The sequence below is a fragment of the Aplidium turbinatum genome, chromosome 14 (genome assembly GCF_918807975.1).
Source record: "Aplidium turbinatum chromosome 14, kaAplTurb1.1, whole genome shotgun sequence".
Classification (NCBI taxonomy): domain Eukaryota; kingdom Metazoa; phylum Chordata; class Ascidiacea; order Aplousobranchia; family Polyclinidae; genus Aplidium; species Aplidium turbinatum.
The window spans coordinates 15,154,671-15,166,948 of NC_137485.1; positions in this window are offsets into that span (position 1 = coordinate 15,154,671).

Below are 12,278 nucleotides of genomic sequence, written 5' to 3' on the forward strand. Positions count from 1 at the left end.
GGCCCTCAACTGAGCGTCTTTGAGTGCGAACTCAGCAGCTCTAGCTTCAGCTTTCGCGGCGGCCTCAGCAGCTCTCGCTTCGGCCTCAGCAGCTTTCGCGGCAGCCTCAGCTCGTATGGCCTCAGCTCTCGCGATGGCCTCAGTAGCTCTTGCTTCGGCCTCAGCTTGTATCTGGAGCTCCTCTCGTCTTAACTGTAGATTAATTTGTGCAACTATCCGTGACGAGCTCTCAGACATCCTAGTGCTTACATTTGAGGCGCTATCCTCAGGATGTATGTCAGCATCCAACCTATCTGAAAACTCACTTTCTTTTTGTTCGAAGTTATTTTTTAACGAGTTAAATTCGGGATCTACCCTATCACGAAGTTCTGCCAAGATTGCAAAGTTAACAGTTTTACTCAAAAGAGCATGGAAATGCCTTAATTCCTCTTCTAAAGTAGATAAGTTAGATCGAAAAATTAACAGTTCCTGCTTATCACTCAAAGAACCTAGGGCTACAGAAAGTTTCCCAATTTGAGTCAAAATATCCCTTCTAAGATGCCGGGCCTCTCGAACTGACTTAGCCTCATCGTTACTGGGTCCCTCCCCAGAATGGCTTGCTCGACCGCAAAGAACATCATCAGGCTTAAACTCAGTCGAGTCGACGGCGGCCGAGTCCCTGTCGCCACCGAGTGTAGACATATTAAATGTTGGGGCTAAATTTAACAATTAAAAAATTAAGTTACACAAACACACAAAATATTACAGTAGTTATAAAAAACTTAACTGTAAAGACCGTAAAATATACAAAAAAGAATTTAAATGCACGATACCGTAGCTGTACGAGTATATGAAGTCCAAAAGTCCACAAAACTTGCTTGGATTCTTCGACTTGAATCTTCAAGCACAGATCGATTGTCTTTAATCTTCTTTCTTGCCAATGAATGTCAAAGTTATTTTTCGTCAGTACCAAACTGAGAAGAAATGTCTTTAATTTTCTTTTGCTTCTGTAGACTACCAACCAACAAGATCTTCTTTTATTATTTCTTTGCTTCTGTAGCCTACCAACCAACAACTTCGTCTTTTATTTTTTTATGCTTCTAAGTGCTTCTGTGCCAAACACTAGACAGAGAATCGTCTTTTATTTTTTATGTGCTTCAAGTGCTTCTTGGCCTACCAGCTAACAAGCCACGTCTTTTATTTTTTATGGTCACAGCGGTAAACCATAATCTCTTCGTGGGAAAATTGTAACGTAAGATTCCCAAATCCGTTCGTCTGCATGCAATGACCGAACAAGAAACACGCCTTTGAAACGTCTATTCAAAATTGTATTTCTGTAAAAATTAGCCCGCGGCTATCGAAAATGAGACGCAACACCGTACGCCTCTAAAACTGTCACTACAGAACAGATTACTTGGATAAAAGACGGAACCTTTGTCCAGCTAGCAAGCACTAAGCCAACAGTTAAATGTGCGGCCAACTTTCAAACAATCATTTTACGAATGACCAGAATAGATAGCAATATCTCAAATTCACGTATGCAGTACTGTGACGCAATAATGAAAGACAATTATGAAGTCATTCCAACAGGTGTTTAAAGCTGATGTAATATTTCCTGTTTAAACAGGCCCAAACAGGTTTGACACAAGTCTTATGAACGATGGTGCAATTTTGGCACATTTTCTAGCAACTTGCATGACGTAATATTCAGTAGACTTGAACGGTTTTTATATGACGTTTGATTAGGTGAACCATTGTCTGGAACAAGTAAATCTACGTAATGCGTACGTGATATAGTGAGGCTCATTTTTATTATTCAAAAAAACTTCTACCTTATGTACATAAGATACAATTTAAGTTACCATACATACCTTTCAATAGATCAGAGGGTGCCAAAAGTAATTTCCACGCTTTTTTGTGTCTTCTAAACCATGAAACCTTGAATAATGGCGTGTGCAGCTACTTTTCGTCATGCTTCACTAAACTTAATGGTAGCCTATCCGCACAATAGTGAAACTTTAATAGCAAAAAAAGGCGGGGTTCCACTTTACCTCGTTGGTCCGCTTTACCCCACCTTCCCCTACTGATGGAACTTTTTTGCTGCAAAAACGATAGAGAGCATCTCTTTTTCTATTTGTGCATAGTTTTGTTCGGCGAAAGTCATGGACCTAAAAGCATAGGCAATCGGTTTTCCATCTTGAAGTAAGCACGCTCCGAGTCCCTTCTGAGAAGCGTCGGACTGGATTGTTACAATGTTACAGGCTTCATGACACCGTAGAACGATAAAACTGGCTTACTTGTCAACAGTAATTTAAGATGAGTTAATGCTTCGTCATGAGCATCAGTCCACTTCCATTCAACTCCTTTCTTTAACAGATCACGTAAAGGCGCAGTAATGGAGGATTTATTAGGTATATATTGAGATAAGAACTTCGTCATTCCTAGCAATCGTTGCAAAGAATGGACATCTGTGGGCTTGGGCATGTTCACAATAGCGTCAATTTTCTTTTCATCCGGCTTCAGACCATCTTGTGAAACAACGTTACCCATATATTCAACAGTTTTCACTTTGAGTTGGATTTTCTTTTTGTTAAACTTCACTCCTTTTTGACGAGCTCCGTCTAGCACAGCTTTGAGAATTTCATCATGTTCTTTCTCAGAAGATGCTGCTATGATGATGTCATCAGCTATGACATGCACATTAGCAATGTCACCAAATGTATCTTTATTTCGTTTCTGCATTATTTCAGACGCGGACGACAGTCCAAAAGGCATTCGAAGAAATCGTTTTCTACCCCAAGGGGTGTGAAACGTAGTGAGGTACGAAGATTCTTCTGTCAACTTTATATGCCAGTAAGCGTCTTTCATGTCAATTACAGTAAATAAATTCTTTCCGGACAGTTGGGATTGGACATCCGCTGGTGTGGGAATATTATGACGTTCACGCTTTATAAAAGCATTCAATGGTTTTGGGTCTAAACAAATGCGCAACGATTTGTCTTTCTTTTCAACCACAACAAGGTTATTTACCCAATCAGTTGGCGTATCAACATCAGCAATGATTTTTTGTGTTTTAAGTTTTTCAAGATGCTCTTGCAAGTGTGATCTTATAGCATAAGAGATTTTTCTGGGGTGCTGGATTACAGCTTTGGCATCAGGATTGAGCATTATGTGGTATTCTTTATCATAAGCTCCAATGCCAGAAAAAATATCAGCATATTCATGGGTAATATTTGCAATAGTAGGCTACTAGTGCCATTTTGTGTGTATGCGTCGATACGTTTAACAAGGTTTAAAATAGCACATGCATGTTCACCAAGAATGGCAATATTAATGACATCAGTTACGTAAAATAACAAGTCAAAACAATTGTCGCTTTTATCATAGTATTTAATTACGGTGGTGCTATGCGGCTTAACAACGCTATTACCAAAACCACAACGCTTGGTGCTCGTCTGCTGCAATTCAAGACCGGACATTTGTGCAAAAGAATTGTAAGGAATAACATTTGCAGCTGCACCAGTGTCAAGCTTACACAATACAGAATATTTGTGACCATCAGGATCACCAATAAGCAGGCGAGTTCGCATTTTCGTGCTGCTTTCTTGTTCATCAATGGTAGAAAGTTGTAGAAATGTTGGTTCTGATTCTTCGGCTTTGATGTCATGCATCGGCTTCGTAGGTGGATTTCGACACACCGATTTAAAATGATTACGCACACCACAGTTGAGACATGTTTTTCCATAGGCAGGGCATTGTCTAGGTGTGTGGACTTTACCACAGTATCTACAACTGTTTCTTGGCTTTGGAACGGGTTGCATCGCAGAGGCTGCGCGGTTCGTCATGGTTGGCTGGCGTTTACTACTAATGCTGTCGATATGTTGTGGTTGTGTGTTATTCATGACCAACAAATGGCTTCTTGTTGCGTCATACGCGTGGCATAAATCGATGGCTTTTGCCAGCGTTACGTCTGAAGTTTGCATCAGCCTTTCTCTAATACTTTGGTTTGAAATACCACAGACAATTTGATCACGAAGATTTCTCTCTTTAACAGCTTGATTATGAAATGCACAGTCATTTGCAAGTGTTCTGAGATCATTAATCCAACAATCAAAAGACTCACCATCAAGTTGATTTCTATGCCAAAACTTGTACGTGGAAAAAATTTCGTTCTTCTTAATTGTCATTGTCTTTGCTATCATTATCATCATTGTCTGGAAAGACGAAATTGCTAAAGATTTCTTGTGCTGCAGTCCCAGCACAGTGTAGCAAGATTGCGACTTGCGTCTCTGCTGACTTCTTGCTGATCTCAGCGGCTACATAATAGGTTCGGAAAGACATCTTCCATTTTTTCCATGCTTCTGCTGTGCTTGAACTGGAGAAGTTCATCGGGGCAGGCTGCTTAAAATCTGCCATGCTTTAAGACTAAAAAAACGACTATTGATAATTTTTCTTTCAATACGTAGTCGTAGGTTCAAGTAAGTTCTGACACCATGTAACGTCTTGATCTCTCAAGATATGTTGATTCTTATACTGAATTATAGCTTCATCAAACTAGCGTCTTGCGCATACATCAGTAACTCGTGAGAATGTATATTTTGTCATAATGATGGTAACCGCACATATATACAAATGGTAGATGGCGCTATAGGCCTAATCGTTCAATCTGTTACATCTACCGCGCTTCCAATGCATAGTTTATTTTCAGTTAAAATTTCCCAGAACCTAAAACTTTCTTCATCTGGCAACATTGATTCACGTTCTGTTCTTTTCAATGCCAGAGTTTCCCAAACTTTTTAACTCACTAAGACACAGAACATGAGAACACAGCAATGTTGTTTGCAGAGATGAGAAATCTAAATATGTGCAAAAGTCTTTAAAACCACAATAAAAAGTAAAAAGTAGCTACATTTGTATCGCTACCCAATATAGCCAGTTCCAGTAAAAATTATTTACCGACCTCCGTTGGGCATGCACTTAGGTCAGTGATCTTCAATTGATGTTCCAGGGAACCCAAAGGTTCCAATAAACATACAGTGGGGTTCTTTGAGTTTGAGGGGTTCCGCAAGGGCTTTTCGATTTTTAGAATTTTTGCTTTGACTGATTAATATGATATATTAGTATTACGAGTAAATTATACGGCGGGGGACAGATAACATGAGATGTAAAATACAGGCATGTAGACAAACAATCAAAACACACACAAAAGAACGATGAGCCGCAAGCACGATAAATGGCGCATTTTTGTTTCCTTTTAGCAGTCACATCAGGAACACAATTTATGGTGTGAATGGTAGGCTAAAAGGAAACAATCATGCGCAATTTTTTGTGCGACGTTTTTGTATGCTCACGACTGGTTTGTATGTTCCGTGTGAATCTCGCTTTAACTAATTTTAAGGAAAAAGGCATTTCTATGCGTTTCTGCATTGCTACCATGGTGATGAACTGTTTTAGTTTGATCAACAGCGCAGCAGTACAAAATATTTGACACGGCGAGAAGAACACAATAGACAATATAGACATAGCCAGGTCAGAGACTTTAAAGAACCGGCCTGCCACACCTCGCGCGGGGATGAGCGGCGAGATTTTGAAGTAGGCGTACCGGCCTGCCACACCAATAATTTTATGTGTTTCTGCAAAATTTAGATCCGCAAAATATAGAATGGCGAAGCAGGCCAGAGAGACAGGCATAGCTTTCCGCAAACGCAAAAAGGTCGGCCCACGACGGACTAGACGGCCCGTCGGGCGTCAACTGTCGTGCGGGTGAATGGTACCGAAAGTAGTTTTATAGCCGGGAAGCGCTCATGCTCCCATCACGTGACCGTAACGCAGGTACGTTTAACTCCTATCTCTACCTAGTCTACCTGGTCTGCCGGTAGGCACAGGGGATAAAGTTTTGGGTCTCTCACGAGGAAGAAGCTTAATAGCTAGGCTACAAGAAAAATTTAAATTCTCGTGGGAGACGAACATTAAATAAAATCTGGAGCGAAAACTCAATTAATTGGTCTAAAACGAAAAGTTCAAGGGAATATATTGTACACCGTACTTTAGGCAACCTACTTGAGAAGTGTAGGCGTTGAACCAACGAGCACGAATGTGCACTGGCCAGACGTTAGGGTAGTTTCCAGTAGCGTATTTAGGGGGGAGGATAAAGGGCGATGGCCTCCCCCTAATGATCAGGTAAAAAAAATACAAATTCTGCAAAAAAAAGTTAGGGTTAGGGTTAGCGCGGGGAGGGGGCGGAGGTATAGCCTACTTTTTGCAATGTAATTCGTCAACAGTTTTTCTTCCTTGACAATTGCATGGCACAAATTCATGAGAGATTTAATGAACACTGCTCGCAAGCTTTTAAAGTCAGCACATTTCTGCCTTCATTGATTCATGAAGATGAAGACTGTCCGATCGAGGAGATTTTCGACTGCTACCATGAAATGCTAGATGTTGAACCAAGCAATTGCTTTGCAGCTACTGTTGAATTGCGAAAATGGAGAGCGAATTGGCTTGCAGTTTCTGTGGATAAACGATCTGCGACTCTTGTGGATGGGTGTCAAGCTGATGAACAACTCGGCACTTATCCGATTATCCATGAATTACTTCGAATCTTTGCTTCGCTTCCAGTTACAACTGCCTCCAATCAGGGCCTCCGAGAGAAGTCAGCACTGGTCGGGAAACAATACGAAAAATGGGCCCCATAATATTTTTTAGCAAATATTGCGTTGCATGTTCGTGTTAAGCTGAAGTTAGCCTACTTTCCTCAGCATGAAAAGAACTTCGTTCAATGTAAAAATCATCAATAATCACTGGATTACACTTGCAGCAAAAATGCTACTGAGGCTAACTATTTTGTCTAGAAAGCTTTGTAAACACACAATAGGCCTACAGGCAACGAAAATAGTTCAACCAAGCATTTAATTCAGGAGTGTCCAAACTTTTTCCCACGCGAGACAGATTTGATAATAAGTGTTCGCCGGCCAACAGCCACAATAATTTTTCTGAAAACTGCAAGTTGAATTTATATGATTTTTGTGTGTTTGAAGGCCAAAAATAATACACTGTACAATAACAGGCGCGGGCCATACAAAAATGTCTCGTGGGCCGGAGTTGGCCTGCGGGCCAGACTTTGGACATCCCTGATTTAATTCAACCCTTTCTGGACTTTTTTCAATGCAAAGTTACGGATCACAGCATCAAATGATAAAATTTTGCGACGTCTGAATTGATGCACAACACGTATAGTTAGACTTTTCAATCGGTTTTGAGTCATAGGCCTACTGGAGCGCAAACAATTTTTTGCCAATTTCAGTAATTGCTAAAACCACGTTCTCAAAGCGCAACCGTTGGAGGTAGCTACCGGAACACAAAAAAAATCATAACAAAACTATTTGGAAAAACCTGACGAAAGTTACAATCAATGATTCCTTGTGTAGACATTATGGGGTGGTTCGTTCTGGTTTGCAGCTGAAGTTTGCTGTGTGGCTTTCTGTCAAAAGTACCAACTCATCCAAAATGTCTTAAAAAATGTCATTGTTGTAGCCTACAATGGTTTAAATTTGTCCCACATGCCCACAACTGCACTACAGACATACGATGAAATTTTCATAGAACTTCAAACTCATCGACGGTATGTTTGATTTTGTTGATACATTTGTCAATTCCAACAACTATTGAATCCTTTGCAATGTACGGTAGAATACATTTCCTTCAAATGATTCAGCTATAGTTAAGTGGAGTTATAAAAGCGTTCTGTCCTCAAGAAAAGAAAATCATTTTCTTTTAAATATATAATTGCCACTGCAACTTTAGCTTGCGAGTAGTAACCTACTCTTCTCAGCTTTCTCTTACTTAGATTACATCTTTTAATTTCATTAAATTCATCAGTGAATCTTGTTTAGGATCGTAATCCACATAATGCAAAGCAGTCACCAATTTAAAACCGCTAGTTGTAGGCTACTTTAGCACTGACTTAGCTTCCGATCAAGCTCTTGTTGGTTCCAACTTGGTGAATTTACGAAACGTCTTTAGAGCTTCAATTGCAAAAGGGTAATGTAAAGCATTGGGTTTGACTGCACCACGCCTTGATTACCCTCTCGAAGTCAATTTTCTTTGCAAGATGATAGGACAGCTTTCTTTGGATTTTTAGAATTTTTCCTCTGACTGGGCTATAACTTTACATATGCCACTAGCTCACAGATAATCAATTACTCCAAAAATGATGAGACGTTTGAACAACGCTGTCTGTAGGCAACATTATGAATTCCAATTAGATTTAAGCAACAACATCCATAAACATACGAAGCCGAGCAACGTGATCAAGTTTAGCATCTTCAAGTTTATTACATTTACATAAACATAAAACTACGCAACAAATTAAGTATCGAACGTTTTCGACATCACAAGATGTCCTCTTCAGGAATAACATACATACAAATTAACTACATCTGAAAAAAATACAATGGTTAACTAAATCTATAAACAGAAAAAGATAAAAAACTGCACAGTACTTCTGATAACATCCATAAACAAAAAACTAAAATAAAGAAAAAAACTCACTTCCTTCCAAAATCATATCATGAGAAGCATGACCAACAAAAGGCTACTTGACCACACGAAAACAGAAGATCTTTTAACTATGACAAAATTATATCCAATTGCAGCAATAACTTAATAAAATCAAAAGTTTTAAAACTGTTCGGCCACACTAAAAGATCACAATTCGGAATCAGCAAAGTTTGCACAGAAGGCAAAGTAGAAGGAAAAAGAAAACGTGGCAGACAACCAAAACGATGGCAAGACAACATCCAATCATGAACCGGACTCAACTTGGCGACACTGGGCGAGCTGGCTCAAAATCGCCAGTCTTGGAAGCAAATAACTCATATTGATGCGCAATCTGCTGCAGGCGGAGATGATGACTGATGATGATGATGATCCATAAACAAAAAATATACAGGATTTACTTTCTTTAATCGTGCTTGGACTGATACCTTTAACTTTCCCAGATAACTTATGTTGGATACGACATCCTATGCCTGGCCAACGCAGATTTTGAAGTTAAGGTTCAGTTGCCAAGCAAAAATAGTTCCCGCTTAGCTAAAACAGCACCAGTTTTCAAATTGACACTATCAATACAATCGAAACCGTTCAGTGATACAGAAATCATTTCAGCTTCAGATTTTACGTCTTGAATCTATTCAACATCGCCTACTTTAACACGAAAATGATTTGTTCTTGATGAGAAGCATCGAGAGTGACATTTTCAATGATTGAGAAATACTTGGAACTACCCACTTCATTTAAGAATTTGTTGATTATTTAGTTGGTACATTTTTACTTTAGTACGGTACTAAAAATGGGCCCCCCTCAAAAGTGCAAAAACAAAAAACTACTCGTTTTTCCTTTACAATGTTTTGCTAGGGGGGAAACTGGCCCGACTTCCCCCCCCTCTCGGAGCCACTGCTTCCAATAAGCGATGTTTCAGTTCACTAAAGTAGCCTACCTGAAAATTTATTACCGCACGACTATGACCGAGCCACGTTTGGATGGTCTAGCTCCGATGTATTTAAACAAGGATAATGTAGGCCTACTCGAGTATGATGCAGTCATTGATATATTTGCCAAGCGCAGCCATCGCATTAAACTGTAGGCTAAATTGTCATTGCGAATCGCCGAGAATGTTAAAAAGGTATTCGAGGTCGAAAGGACTAACTTATTGTTTATGTTCTGAAGTGTTTGATTTCTGTGGTTAGTTCATTGATTGCAACAGTAACTTATTTCTGCAGATTCGCTCTTGATTTTGGACCCTCTCCCCTATGTGACGGTTTCAGCTAACCCTCTCCCCCCTTTCTGACGCATCATATGACATTTTTGTATAGGTTACAGCCGCCGAGTCAGCTGCCACGCGGCTGACTGACACAATGTCTTGGTCTCCCCCTAACAAACTTTCTAAATACGCCACTGACTAGTTTCGCCCGGCTGGGTCGGGGGACCGGCGATCAAAGCGTAGGCATGACTAAGCTACCGTACGTCACCTGAAAAAAAAATGGAATAGTTGGATGAGACTTTGGAGGTTGCATCGAGTTGATCGGGAAATCGTGTTTATTGATGTGTTAAAAGCAACGCGAGGTTGATCCGAGCGGATAAGAGCAGCATATCAAGACATAAAGGTAGGCTGGTGTGTCATATTTCAAAATACTAAAAAATGAGAACACAGAACCAGTGCTGTTAATAATATAACGTTATTGATATACCATGTAACACAATTTTTGTTCGGCTACTTTTTTAATGCCTCTGTATGTATTTTTGGGTGCTGAGTTCAAAAATCCAGTTAGTTTTTTCGTACCATCGTTACCGTACTTTTTGAGATATTCAATTTTATTGTTTTATCTGATGTAGCTGTATTAGCCTAAGTCTTAAATTGTGTTATACTCTTGCAATTGATTTCAACTCGACATCAAGGTTCCGTTTGGTGGAAAAATAGTTGGTGGAAAAACTAACCACTTTTCTAGCCACCTCTGTTAGCCTACCCCACGAGCAGGAACACCAAGGCCTTCAAAGTCTGATTAGCTCCCGATGGAGCCTACGACGAACGGTAGTGGTAGGACGTGCCTGCAAGGGACGCTTCCTGTCTTCCTTTATGTTTACACATAACTCGCTGTAGCCTACTTGTCGTGTTTCCTGTCGGCGGCTTTTCGAAGGGAATCCGTGCCGTAGTCGAACAGGCAAGTGACGTCACATATAACCATAACACTGTCAGAACATTGCAGGACAATGTCAAGGCGCAGATCAGCACCGCCCGCTTTCACGTGTTGTGGAAGTGGAACCGTACTATCTACTGTATGGTAAGCAAGGGTTGCCATTCGGCAGGTACCTACATGCTTCACGATCTCTCACAATATTGAATTGTGTCGTTTCACGACAACAGGCATCACGGTAGGGCAGTGGTTCAATATATGGGGGAGAGTCTCTTCCGCTTTCCCACACGCACGACATGGCAGGTTTATAAGGGCGGCAATGGCTATGTTCAGGCCCGGATTAAGGTCAAATGGGGCCCCTGTGCTAATGAATTTTATGGGGGCCCTTACCAGCTTACGTGGAGCGTAATGGAAGTAGGCTAAGCTGGTTTCGCTTGCAGAGGAAACCGAGCCTTGCTTAGGTAAGTTAGATAACTTTGAAATAGCACGTGATCGATGATTAAATAAGCATGTGCAAATTAAGTCAACAATGTTTACGTTATAATGGATGCAAAATCACACACATTAAATCAACGAAACCGTGCAAGGGAAAACATTGTAGCAAGGGACCACTGTTAGTACTGCACACTACACTGCAAATTGCAATGAAAGGTTATTCTGAATTTCTATTCTAAACTGCTCTTTTATTCACTCATCATCAGTCGTTATCTCCGCCTACGGCAGATTGCGCATCAACATGGCTTATTTGCTTCCAAGAGTGGCGATTTTGAGCTAACTCGCCCAGTGTCGTCAATTGGAGTCCGGTCCATGATTGAATGTTGTCTTGCCATCGTTTTGGTTGTCTGCCACGTTTTCTTTTTCCTTCTACTTTGCCTTCTGTGACTGGTTTTATTTTTATTCACTACTAACTACTTTTATTTATTCACTACTAACTACCAATAACTTAGGATTTAGAAAACTAACATGAAATTCAGTCGAACGACTTTTTTCTGGCTTTCTTTGCTGCAAAGTCTTAAAGAAAAAATACAAGAACCATATTTCTATTTTTCTTTATTTTTTTTCTTAATTTTTTTTCTTGAAAAATTTTTTCAGGAAAATTTTGTGATTTTATTTTATTTATTTCATTTTTAGGAAAAGTGGGGCCCTCTGTCTGCGGGGCCCCTGTGCTTTAGCACACCCTAGCACAATGGTTAATCCAGGCCTGGCTATGTTTGGATTTCAAGGGCAGTAGGTATACTTTGTAGACAAATACACGGTTCACGTGATCCAGGAGCTCCGAACGCCGTCCAAGAATTTTAAAATCTGGACAGGCAGTGGGCACTTACCGTCTTGCCTTGGTCCCACTGTCTCCTCAACCACAAGTCATTGTGTTGGTGGAGGGTCGGTACGACTTTTTTTCTTAGTGGAGTGGTGATTTTGGAGCTCCACGTGATCAACTCGAGACCGCCATCCGGGCGGCCAGACCAATATACATTTAGATGACGGTTGGCCGGTTCAACAAGCTTTCGCCTGTTGGGCACGATCGAGAACGGGCACCTTCACGAGGGGGGTTCTTATTCAAATAGCTGGCCAGATGGCTATGCGTAGAATCTGGAATGCGAGCCTCAG